Source organism: Carcharhinus amblyrhynchos, unplaced genomic scaffold (assembly GCF_965287045.1).
Source record: "Carcharhinus amblyrhynchos unplaced genomic scaffold, sCarAmb.v2.hapA chromosome_102, whole genome shotgun sequence".
Lineage (NCBI taxonomy): Eukaryota > Metazoa > Chordata > Chondrichthyes > Carcharhiniformes > Carcharhinidae > Carcharhinus > Carcharhinus amblyrhynchos.
In genome coordinates this window covers 564,161-576,860 of record NW_027649842.1, presented here as the reverse complement: position 1 = coordinate 576,860, position 12,700 = coordinate 564,161, and the positions used below count along the sequence as shown (strand labels likewise).

Here is a 12,700-nt window from a genome sequence, read left to right as displayed (position 1 = left end):
TCACCAGAAACTGAAGCAAAAGGTGATGCCAGTGAGAGATACTGACCTGCCGGTCTGAGATTGCACTGGCTCTGGAAGCAGAGGAACTGGGCCACTCAGCCTTCTGAGTCTGTTCCTGCCATTCAGTGAGATATTGGTTGGCCTGGGGAAGAACTTTTTCAGCCAGAGGGTGATGAATCTACAGAATTCATTGTTACAGAGGGCTGGGGAGGCCAGGTTATTGAGTGTAACTAAGGCAGAGATAGATACGTTCTTGATTGGTAAAGGGATCAAAGGTTACGGGGAAAAGCAGGAGTATGGGGTTGAGAAAATTATGAGCCACAGCTGAATGATGGAGCAGACTCGATGGGCTGAATGGCTTAATTTTGCTCATTTATCTTAAAGTCCATATCCCTGCCTCTGGCCCATATCTCTTAATAGTAAAGAATTATCTATATCAGATTTAACGATAGCAACTGATTGCTCATTGACTGCCATTTAAAATTCCAAACCTCTGTCACCCTTTGAATGTAGAAGTGCTTCCTAACATCTCTCCTTGAACGGTTTGGTCCTGATTTTTAGAAGATCCCCCTCTTAGTACAAGAATCTCCCACCTGTGAAAATAGTTTATCTTTATCTACCCCTGCCTGTCTGCGGGGCAGGCTTGAGGGGCTAGATGGCCTACTCCTGCTCCTATTTCTTATGTTCCTGTCAGTATCTTGATCAGATCACCTCTTAACCTTCTAAATGCTAAGGAAAACAAGTCTCATTTGTATAATCTCTCCTCACAGTTTAACCATCGAGGCCCAGGTAGTCTGTAAATGCACATTGTACACCCTACAAGGCCAAGATATTCTACAATGCAGCTGCTGAGCCCCCTTGCCAGGGAATGATACTTGGCACAAACAGAAAGGCTCAAGAGAGATGAGGAAGAACGAACTTCCATCCCTGCCTGTATCCCTCCGACTGCTCCTGTGACCTCTTCCAATCAAATAGCATTCTGGAAGCACTTCAGCAGGACAACAATAATAGGAAGGCAGATTATTACTTGAATGGGTGTAAATTGAGAGAGGTGGATACTCAGCGAGACCTTGGAGTCCTCATGCATCAGTTGCTGAAAGTAAGCGTGCAGGTACAGCAGTCAGTAAAGAAGGCAACTGGTATGTTGGCCTTCATAGTGAGAGGATTCGAGTATAGGGATAGGGATGTTTTACTGCAATTGTACCAGGTGTTGGTGAGGCCACACCTGGAGTATTGTGTACAGTTTTGGTCTCCTTATCTGAGGAAGGATGTCCTTGCTATAGAGGGAGCACAGCGAAGGTTTACCAGGCTGATTCCTGGGATGGCAGGTCTGTCACATGAGGAGAGACTGAGTCGGTTAGGATTATATTCACTGGAGTTTAGAAGAGTGAGAGGGGATCTGATAGAAACTTATAAAATTCTAACAGGGTTAGACAGGGTAGATTCAGAAAGAATGTTCCCGATGGTGGGGGGAGTCCAGAACTAGGGGTCAGAGTTTGAGGAACATAAGAACATAAGAACGTAAGAAATAGGAGCAGGAGTAGGCCAACTAGCCCTTCGAGCCTGCCCCGCCATTCAATAAGATCATGGCTGATCTGTCGTGGCTCAGTTCCACATTCCCGCCCTCTCCCCATAACCCTTAATCCCCTCTCTTATCAAAAACCCATCAACCCGCGTCTTAAAAATATTTAGCGAGGTAGCCTCCACCACTTCAACGGGCAGAGAATTCCAGAGATTCACCACCCTTTGAGTGAAGAAGTTCTTCCTCAACTCCGTTCTAAACCGCCCCCCCCCCCTTTATCTTGAGGCTGTGCCCCCTAGTCCTACTATCCTTTCTGAGCGGGAAGAGTCTCTCCACCTCTATCCTATCCATCCCATTCATCATCTTATACGTCTCAATGAGATCTCCCCTCATTCTTCTAAACTCTAACGAGTACAAGCCTAATTTATTCAGCCTCTCCTCTTAGCTCAACCCCCTCAACTCCGGCATCATCCTAGTAAACCTCCTCTGCACTCCCTCCAAGGCCAAAATATCCTTGCGTAAGTACGGCGCCCAAAACTGCACACAGTACTCCAGCTGCGGCCTCACCAATGCCCTATACAGCCGCAGCAAGACCTCCCTACTTTTATATTCAATCCCCCTCGCGATGAAGGCCAGCATCCCATTCGCCTTCCTGACCACCTGCTGCACCTGCAAGCTGGGTTTTTGCGACTCATGCACAAGGACCCCGAGGTCCCTCTGCACCGTCGCCTGCTGCAGTTTTTCTCCACGCAAGTAATAATCCTTCCTACCATTATTCCTACCAAAGAGGACCACCTCGCACTTGCCAACATTAAATTCCATTTGCCATTTCCTGGCCCATTCGCCCAGCCTATCTAGATCCTTCTGTAGACTCTCCACACCCTCCGCACAATTTGCCTTTCCACCAATCTTGGTGTCATCAGCAAATTTCGACACCCTACACTCGGTTCCCTCCTCCAGATCATCTATATAAATGGTAAATAGCTGAGGCCCCAGCACCGACCCCTGGGGCACTCCACTCGTCACCATCCGCCAATCCGAATAGCACCCATTGACCCCCACTCTCTGCCTCCTATTTGACAACCAGTCCTCTATCCACGCTAACACCCTACCCCCAATTCCATGCCCCCTGACCTTCTGCAATAACCTCTTGTGAGGTACCTTGTCAAACGCCTTCTGAAAATCAAGAAAGACCAACTGAGGTGAGGAGAAATTTCTTCATTCAGAGGGTGGGGAATGTGTGGAATTCACTCCCACAGAAAGTAGTTGAGGCCAAAACGTTGTGTGATTTCAAGAAATTAGATATAGCCCTTGGGGCTAAAGGGATCGAGGGATATGGGGAGAAAGCGGGGATCAGGATATTGAATTTGATGATCGGCCATGGTCAAAATGAATGGCGAAGCAGGTTCAAAGGGCCGAATGGCCTCCTCCTGCTTCTGGTTTCTATAACAGGAAAGAGGAGAGAAAATGTTAAATGGAGAAAGATTGCTTCCTATTGAACCTGCAGAACAAGTTGAATTCTAATTGATGTGGGGGGTTTGGAGAGGCTGGGATTGGAACTGGCAATGCAGGGAGATTGCACTAAACTGCGTGAAATAAAGAGATCTCCAGATCGTACAGATAGGAAGTCCTGATTCCACTCGGCTGAGGAATCCACTGCCAGGGAGCACAGATTTAAGGAACAAGGTGGGGAATTTAGAGGGGATTCTTCCCCCCAGAGGAGGAAACAGTGGTAATCCAAGTCCAAGCTAATGTTCTGGGGACAGGGGTTCCTATCCCAGCTAGTGGAATTGAAATTCAATAAGATCCAGGATTGAAAGCTAGTCTCTGTAATGGTGAAACTGTTGTTGCAAAATGCCACCTGATTTATCCTGCCCTTTAGGGCACGGTAGCACACTGGTTAGCACTGTCCCCTCTCAGCGCCAGGGACCTGGGTTCGATTCCCAGCTTGGGTCACTGTCTGCACATTCTCCCTGTGGCTGCGTGGGTTACCTCTGGGTGCTCTGGTTTCCTCCCACACTCCAAAGATGTGTGGGTTAGGGGGTTTAGCCAGGGTACATGTGTAGGTTTACAAAGGTAAGGCAAAGGGCAGGATCTGGGTCAGATGTTCTTTCAGAGTCGGTGCAGACTCGATGGGCTGAATGGCACAATAGGGATTCCATGTAAATCTGCTGTCCCTACCCATTCTGGCCTACGCATAACTCCAGACCCACAGCAATGTGATGCAAAGGTGTGCAGGTTAGGTGGATTGGCTATGCTAAATTGCCCCTTACTATCAGGGGGATTAGCAGGGTAAATATGTGGGGTTATGGGGATAGGGCCTGCGTGGGATTGTGGTCGGCTGCAGGCTCGATGGGCCAAATGTCCTCCTTCTGCACTGTAGGAACTCTATGGTTTCTATGACTCTTAAGGGCCCCTCTGAAATAGTCCTAGTGTGGCATTCAGTTCAAGGGCAATTAGGGATGAGCAACAAAAGCTGGCCGTACCCAGTGATGGTCCACATCCATGTGAATAAATGAAGGATCTGGAACTCACTGCCTGAAAGGGTGACAGAGGTGGAGACCCTTAAGCATCTAGAAAGTACTGCGGTACGCACTGGGAAATGCTGCAGTTCTGAGGAGTATGATTGGGTTGGATGGCAGGGGGGTTGGGGGGGAAATCAAATGGCCTCCTCCTGTCTGATTCAGACAGACATCAGTGTGTTCTTCTCCACAAAGGGTGGTCGATGGGTGAAGCAGGTTCGTGGGTGGTAGGGTGAGGCATTACTTCAGAGATGGGCAACAGGAGGGTGGGTGGGTGGAGGAGCTACTTAGACAGAGGACCAAATATTTGCTCCAAGAGCTAGGTCTGGGGTGACCATAAAACCGTAGGATATCAGATCAGAATTAGGCCATTCAGCCCAACTAGCCTACTCCATTCCATCACGGTTGACATGTCTCTCAACTCCATTCTCTCACCTTTTTCCCGTAACCTTAGATCCCCTTGTCTATCTATCAAGAACCTACCTATCTCTGTCTTAAACACACTCAGTGACCCGGCCTCTGCGACAATGAATTCCACAGATTCACCTCCCTCTGGCTGAAGAATTCTCTCCTCATCTCGATTCTAAAAGTTCATCCCTTTACTCTGAGGCCGGGTCCTCGAGTTCTAGTCTCTCCTACTAATGGAAATATCTTCCCCATGTTCACTCTATCCAGGCCTTGCAGTATCCTGTAAGTATCAATAAAATCCCCCCCTCATCCTTCTAAACTCCAACGAGTACAAACCCAGAGTCTTCAGGCACTCTTCATACATCAAGGTCTTCACTCCAGGGATCATTCTTGTGAACTTCCTCTGGACTCTTCCTTAGATACGGGGCCCAAAACTGCTCACAATGAGCTCTGACCAGAACCTTATACAGCCTCAGAATTACATCCCTGCTCTTGTATTCTAGTCCACTCGACATGAATGCTAACATCGTATTTGCCTAACTACCAACTCAACCTGCAAGTTTAACCTAACGAGAACCCTGAACTAGGACCCCCAAGATGCTTATGTTGTTCCTTTTCCGTACCCCACTGTTGACACAAAGGGCTGGGGGGAACGCACCTCCCGGAGTGGGAAGGCAGCAGTCTCCTGTGTCTCCCCTCTACTAGGTGCATCCCCTCCCCCACCGCCAGTGGGGAAGGTGTGGGGAGTGGGCTGGGACTGGGCTGCACAGCCCCCCCTCCCCCCAGGCTGTCGGGCTGCCCTGCTAGACTGCGAGGGTCTCAGTCCTGGAGAACGAGCTTTGCTCATTCCCACCTGCTCATTTGTCACCCAAAGACAAAGGCTGAAACATGACACATTCCACCAACACCCCGCACCCCCCCAGCGGACAACTGACTCGCTTCCTCCCACCACCACCGCCCCCCCGCCCGCCCCCGTCTCTCCAGCGCACAAGAATGAGGTTACAGTGCCCTTGCACATTCCATCTCACGTACAAATCGCTGTCAATCGAGGTGTGGGGTGGGGGAGGGGGAGGAAGAGAATGTTTCGTCAAATGAAATAAGCCAACAGATGGTTCTCCCTATATATAGCCGGAGCTCAGTGTTTTCTCACATTATTCCCCATCCCACACAATCATGTATGACATTCTCCAGCCAGGAGGGGCCAGAAGCAACCTGCTCCCTGTCTATTCTGCCACGGAACAATGAGGACAACTCTATTCACTCTGGTTCTCTCTCTCACACACACACACACTAGCTTTCTCATCTCGCGCTGTCTCCTCAGCCCTCACAGGGGATCGATTGCAAAACTCGGTGTGCCCCAAAGCCTCTGACTTTACCAGCCTCACGCACATTTTGGCAGCTAGCCTGCCCCGAGGGAACGGGAACGAGATCAGCCAGGTGGGGGCTCAGAGGGTCTGATCGAGAGGGTCGAGAGTTTGAAACCATCAACTCCAGCCTGCTCAAAGCCTCAGCAGCATTCCTCAACGATGGCGCGCTGGCTAATCTTTATCACAGCACAGGTCATCGACAGTCCACTCCGACAGGACCTATCAAGTTAACTCCAAAGAAGCCTCTGATGTGTTTACACTGTCCCCTCCCCTCTCCCATGGTCACATCTTCTGTGATTTCAGCTTGTGGGGCAGCACAGCCTCATCCAGGGCAATACCCACGTTCCACAACCACACTGAGCTACATTACTATAGCGCCTTCAACCCGAGGAGAGTCCCAAAGCACTCAGAGAAACAATACTAAAACAAAACTAACACCAAACCACATGAGGAGATATTAGGACAGGAATCATCTTGTGGAAAATTTATTTATTTATTAGTGCCACAAGTAGGGTTACATTAACACTGCAATGAAGTTACTGTGAAAATCCCCTAGTTGCCACACTCCGGCACCTGTTTGGATACACTGAGGGAGAATTTAGCACGGCCAATGCACCCTAACCAGCACGTCTTTCGGACTGTGGGAGGAAACCACAGCACCTGGAGGAAACCCACGCAAACACAGGGGGAATGTGCAGATTCCACACAGTGACTCAAGCTGGGAATCGAACCCGGGTCCCTGGCACTGTGAGGCAGCAGTGCAAACCAAAGGAGGAGAGAGAGAGAGAGAGAGAGAAAGAGAAAGAGAGAGAGACAGAGAGTGAGGGAGAAAGAGAGACAGAGAGAGAAAGAAAGAGTTTGTCAGACAGTATGTAGAGAGAGATTGACAGAAAGGTAGGGAGAGTCAGAGAGAGGAAAGGATCAGAATAGACAGACTGAGAGAGAGGGAGAGAGAGAGACAGAAAGAGAGAGAGAGAGACAGAGGGAGAGAGAGACAGAGGGAGAGAGAGAGACAGAGAGAGAGAGAGAGAGACAGAGGGAGAGAGACACACACACAGGAGAGAGAGACACACACAGGACAGAGAGACACACACAGGACAGAGAGAGACAGACAGACAGAGAGAGAGAGAGACACACAGAGAGAGAGAGATACAGAGAGAGAGAGACACACAGAGAGAGAGAATAAGAGAGAGAGAGTGCATGAGCGAGAGCAATAGGGAGACATAGAGGTTTACAGAGGGAATGTCAAAGCTTAGGCTCTCTAGGTAGGCACAGCTGCTGATGGTGGAGTGATGGAAATCGGGGGGGGGATGCTCAAGAGGCTGGAATTGGAGGAACCCAGAGGGTTGTAGGACTGGAGGAGATTACAGACATGGTGAGAGTGGGTGACATCTCCAAGGAGGGATATTTGATTTGAACATAATAATGAGAATTTTGGAAGAGACAGCAAGCCCAAGGGCAGGCAGGGTGATGGGCAGTTGGGACTCTCCTCTCTCTCTGTGCGTATGTATGTGTTTGTGCAGGAGCTGCACTGACACGGGGGCAGCAGAGTTTACAGGCATTAGGCTTTCTTCAGCTCGCTGTCTCTGACCCACCTGTGTCAAGCACAACAAACAGCTCCAGAGGGAGCACAGCAAAGGTTTACCAGGCTGATTCCTGGCATGGTGTAGGAGAAGAGATTGAGTCAGTTAGGGTTATATTCACTGGGGTTCCCCGACAGAACTGAAGTGAGGAGAAATTTCTTCACCCAGTGGGTGGTGAATTTGTGGAATTCACTCTCAGAGAAAATAGCTGAAGCCAAAACGTTGTGTGATTTCAAGAAGAAATTAGATATCACTCTTGGGGCTAAAGGTCAAGGGATACGGGGGGGAAGGGGGGATCAGGATATTGAACTTGATGATCAGCCATGATCAAAATGAATGGCGGAGCAGATTCAAAGGGCCGAATGGTCTCCTCCTGCTTCTAGTTTCTTTAATCTAACACTCTCCCAGCAACCACCTTCACAACAGAACAGCATGGACAGAAGGGACATGGCTAGCTGATCACAGCAGCGGCACAGGGGTCCCTCAAGGTGTTGGGGGTTTGCCAGTCAGGTTGGGGCAGGGAGGGAGGAGAAAGTAGCAAAACACTTCTGTGGCCCCACTTTTAGTTCAGATTGTGCCGGATGGATTGCAAAACTCGCTTTCAAAAGCAGCATCTTACACATGGTTCCAGTCAGCAAGGACTCCTTGAATCACAGCACCCTCTCTCTCTTCCATCTCCACCACACCCCATCCCCACCTCCCCACCCCACTCAAACTTTCCTGCTTTTGTTTGCAAACAGAGAGCTATGCAGCAACAAGGGGACATTCTCTGCCAATTCCCAGCACCCAATGTTGGCCATCTTCAAACTTAAAGCTCAGGGTGAGGAGATGGTGGCACAATGGTTAGCACTGCCACCTCACAGTGCCAGGGATCCGGGTTCAATTCCCCCCTTGGGTCACTGTCTGTGTGGAGTCTGTGCATTCTCCCAGTGTGTGTGTGGGTTTCCTCCGGGTGCTCTGGTTTCCTCCCACAGTCTGAAAGACGTGCTGGTTAGGGTGCATTGGCCATGTTAAATTACCCCTCAGTGTATCTGAACAGGCGCCGGAGTGTGGTGACTAGGGGATTTTCACAGTAACTTCACAGCAGTGAACCTTACTTATGACACCAATAAGTACGCTTTAAACTTAAGTGCTGTTGGCCATCTTCAATCTTAAAACACGGGAGTGAGGAGATTTCAGGACGGCAAGAGGCAATGAGGAAAGGAACTCTGGGTCCTGCAGATTTCAGTCTGGAGGGAGGTCTGCCCTCAAACTTCATCAGTTTCAGCAGTGCCACTATCCTGCCTTATCGAACAGAAGTAGCAAGTTCACAGAAGGGCTGTAGCAGAGAGGCAGGGGAGAGTAGCGGGAACACCCCCGTTCCCCCCATCTCATCCTAAACAATTTGCTCTGCATTCAACAGCAGTGGGGAGGCAGGGGGAGGGAGTGGGGAGTCACTGACATTCCCGCTGCACTGCCAATGTTTCCTTTCAAAGCAAAACAAAAAACTACCTAACAAAAAAGAGACTGTTTTCTAAATTCAATCCTTCCTCCTATAATAAACTGTATCACTCAGCAGCTGTACAAGTCACCATGGTATCTATATGTATTTTTTTAAGGACTATGCCTTCCCCTTTAACAGAGCCCTCAATGCCTGTCCACTGAGGAAGCTGGAGCTGCTGCTCTGTCCACAATTAAAGGTGGCAGGGCTCGCTGTGAGTGTGGTTAATGAAACATGCAGAATCTGGGCTTTCTTATTGGGACACAGAGGTTAAGAGCAAGGAGGAGGGAGAATTTTATAAAACACAGCTTCAGGCTCAACTGGAGCATCGCTGGCCAGTTCTGGGAGCCAGATTTTAGGAAGGATGTGAGGGCATTGGAGAGAGAGGGGGGAGAGAGAGAGAGAGGGAGAGGGAGCCAGAGAGAGAATGAGCCAGAGAGTGAGAACCAGAAAGAGAGAGACAGACAGACAGAGTGACCCAGAGAGCAAGAGAGAGGGGCAGCGAGAGACAGAGAGAGTACATGGTAGAAATTGGCGAGAATAGTCCCAGTGATGAGGGGACTTCAGTTCTGAGGATAGATTGGGGAAGTTGAGACTGTTCTCCCTGGAGGAGAGAAGGTTGAGAGGAAATTTGATTGAAGGACTCAGAATCATGAGGGTTTTGGGGCTCGTGTCAGAGTCGTGAGGGAGAGAATCTGTTCTCATTGGCATGAGGATGTGGAACCGGGGGGAGCACAGATTGGAGGCAATTGGAGTGAGAAGCCTCAGCAACCCGAGGAGAAACGTTTTTCACGCAGCGAGCGGGTAAGACCTGGAACTGACTCTGTTTATCCTTCCTGCTGCCCCGGAAAAACAGCTACCATAATTAAGGATTCCACACATCCTGGCCATTCTCTCTTCCACCTTCTTCCGTCGGGAAAAAGATACAAAAGTCTGAGGTCATGTACCAACCGACTCAAGAACAGCTTCTTCCCTGCTGCTGTCAGACTTTTGAATGCATCTACCTCACATTAAGTTGATTTTTCTCTACACCCTCGCTGTGACTGTAACACTACATTCTGCACTCTCTCGTTTCCTTCTCTATGAACAGTATGCTTTGTCTGTATAGTGCGCAAGAAACAGTACTTTTCACTGTATCTCAATACATGTGACAATAATAAATCAAATCAAAGGAAAGCGCTCCTCAAGAGTGCATTGGAGGCAGATTCAATCCGCAGGGGGGGGGTGTGGTGGCGGCGGCGGCGCGGTAAAGACCGCTGTCTGGAAAGGAAAAAGGTGCAGGTTATGGGGAGAAGGTGCCCACACAGTGGACTGAATGGACTCCATCTGCCCCATAGCCATTCCGCGATAGGATGGATATATACATTGAAAAGAAAGACAACATCTTCCCCTTTAAGGAGGCCCTCCACGCCTGCGCACTGGGGTAAGCTGGGGCTGCCACTATGTCAACAATGAAGAAGCTTTTCGGTCCAGCACAGCCTGCCTGCTAACACACAGCCCAGCATATAGATTTAAACACACACATACACACACACACACACTCACTCACCAAATAATAAACAAGCAGCTACATTCAATAGTGGACAAAGCCACACAGTGGAGGGGAGGGTGGGGGAAACTGTTTTGTTACCTGCCAGGATAAAAGGGAGCACTCCGTGGGCTCTGGTCTCCTGCTTGCTCCTGAGTTTGGTGAGGGATGGGGCGGAGGGGGAGAGATGTGTGTAAAGGGGGAGGATGGTGGAGGTTTCAGGGTCAGGGTGGAGGAGTAGTGGGGAGGGTGGGGGTTAGATTTGATGGTCAGGCTGTCTCCCAGTAATCCCCAGACATTGTCACTGCAGTTCCTGCGCAGACACACACACACACACATACACACACACAGTGGGAGAGGAGAGAGGCTCTGGGAGCCGGCAGCTCCAGTTGCAGAGGAGGTGGGAGGGGGGAGAGGCTCGCCAGTGTACTCACCCGGCACTGCCTACCAAATCCAGCGGTGCTGATGGCCCCTCAGTGCGACGAGACGGGCATGCTGCATCCGTCCCTCGGGGGGCTGCTGCCTGCTTGGTGTGTGCAGCTCCCGATCATGTATTATTAAACAACAGCAGCCTCTCTCTCTTCCCTCCGTCCCTCCACCCACCCCCCCTCCGCACTGTTTGGTCCGCTCCGGATTCCATTGAACAGCTGCAGGCTGGGATCCTACCACTGTGGACGCTGGGGAGGCAGGGGAGGAGAGGGCAGTGCGGGGAGTCACTTATTGCTGATCGTCGGGGAGGGGACAAGAGGCTTCCTGGCTCTGGGTTTCGGACTGGGACTGGCATGCCCGCTCCCGGCGGTCTGGTTCCGAAGGGCTGGGAGGAAGCGTGTGGTCATGCCAAGCTACCTACCCGTCCCTCCCCCTGAATGCAGCTTGTTGGATGGCTCTGAGATGCCGGAGGCTGGCAGGGAGGGGGAGGGGGTGCTCAGGCGCGGCGGGCTGCAGGCTGGGAATTGGAGTCCTCACCCCCTTCCTCCTCCCCCAGACTCCCGATGGGTAGCGACGGGGCTGCAGGGGAAACACAGGGACAATGGTCTTTGGCAGTAGCATCACTTCCCGCTGCAGCTTCTGGATATCCACACACCAGTCCCAAGCTCAGAGCAGGAACTGCACACAGCAGAGTTACTACATACACACATACTCACACATTCACTCACTGACATACACACACACCCACTCACACACATACACTGACACACACACACACACACACACACACACTCTCACATACAAACTCATACTCACAGACTCATACACACACACAAACTCATACTCACAAACTCATACACACACACACAAACTCATACTCACAGACTCATACACACACACACACTCATGCTTAGACACAACATTCTCACTTTCTCTCTCTCATACACACACACTCATGCTCACTCACTCACTTATAAAAACACACACACTCTCTCACATACTCATTCACACTCTTACACTCACTCACACACACTCAGACTCAGAGATACACACACACTCACACAAACACATGAAACCATAGCAGGAGTTGGCTACTCAGCCCCTCAGGCCTGCCCTGCCATTCAATATGATCATGGGTGATGAGTGCTGGCCTCCTTTTCTGTGCCATTTCCCCCGAGCTCCCTATTCCTCGATCTGTCAAATATTTACCCACCTCCACTTTAAATGTTTCCAATGATCCAGCCTCCAGCACCCTTTTGGGACAGAGAATTCCAGAGATGCACCACCCTTTGCGAGAAGACATTTCTACACTTCAGTTTTAAATGAGTGGCCCTGTATCTTGTAGCGATGTCCCCTTGTTCCAGACTCTCCCATTAGTGAAAACATCTCACCATCTACCCTGTCAGTCCCTCTCAGGATTGTGTATGTTTGAATAAATTCATCCCTCACTCTAAACTCCCAGGAATACAGACCCAGACTATTTAGTCTCTCTTGACAGGACAACTCTCTCATCCCAGGAATTAACCTGGAGAATCTCCTTTGGCCTGACTCCAGTGTTACTATATCCTTTTTGTTAGGTAAGGGGTCCAACATTCTGCGCAGTATTCCAGCTGAGGCCTCACCAACACCCTGCACAATTGCAATGAAACCTCCCTATTTTTAAACTCCAGCCCCTACTGCAATAAAGCCAAAATGCAGTTTGCATTCTTAATTACTTATTGCACCTGCCTGCTAGCTTTTAGATATTCATGCACTGGAACAGCCAGATCCCTCTGTACTTCACTCACCTGCAGTCTCTCTCCATTTAGATAATAACTTGAATTTTGATTCGTCCTACTGAAGGGCATGACCTCCCACTTCA

At 50.0% G+C, this 12,700-nt stretch overlaps 1 protein-coding gene across 2 annotated transcripts in view; it reads right to left on the bottom strand.

Moving 5' to 3' along the window:
• LOC145338588 (cyclin-dependent kinase 17-like) overlaps nucleotides 1-10,985 on the bottom strand; it is a 93,066-nt gene extending 82,081 nt beyond the window's left edge. Inside the window, exon 1 of one of the 2 annotated variants that reach the window (XM_080182941.1) lies at nucleotides 10,845-10,985. The gene's annotated coding sequence lies outside the window, so the exon portion shown is untranslated. Of the gene's footprint in view, nucleotides 1-10,512; nucleotides 10,593-10,844 lie in introns of those variants that run through there. The other variant, XM_080182943.1, reaches the window with a different exon arrangement.
• Between the last annotated feature and the right edge of the window lie 1,715 nt (nucleotides 10,986-12,700).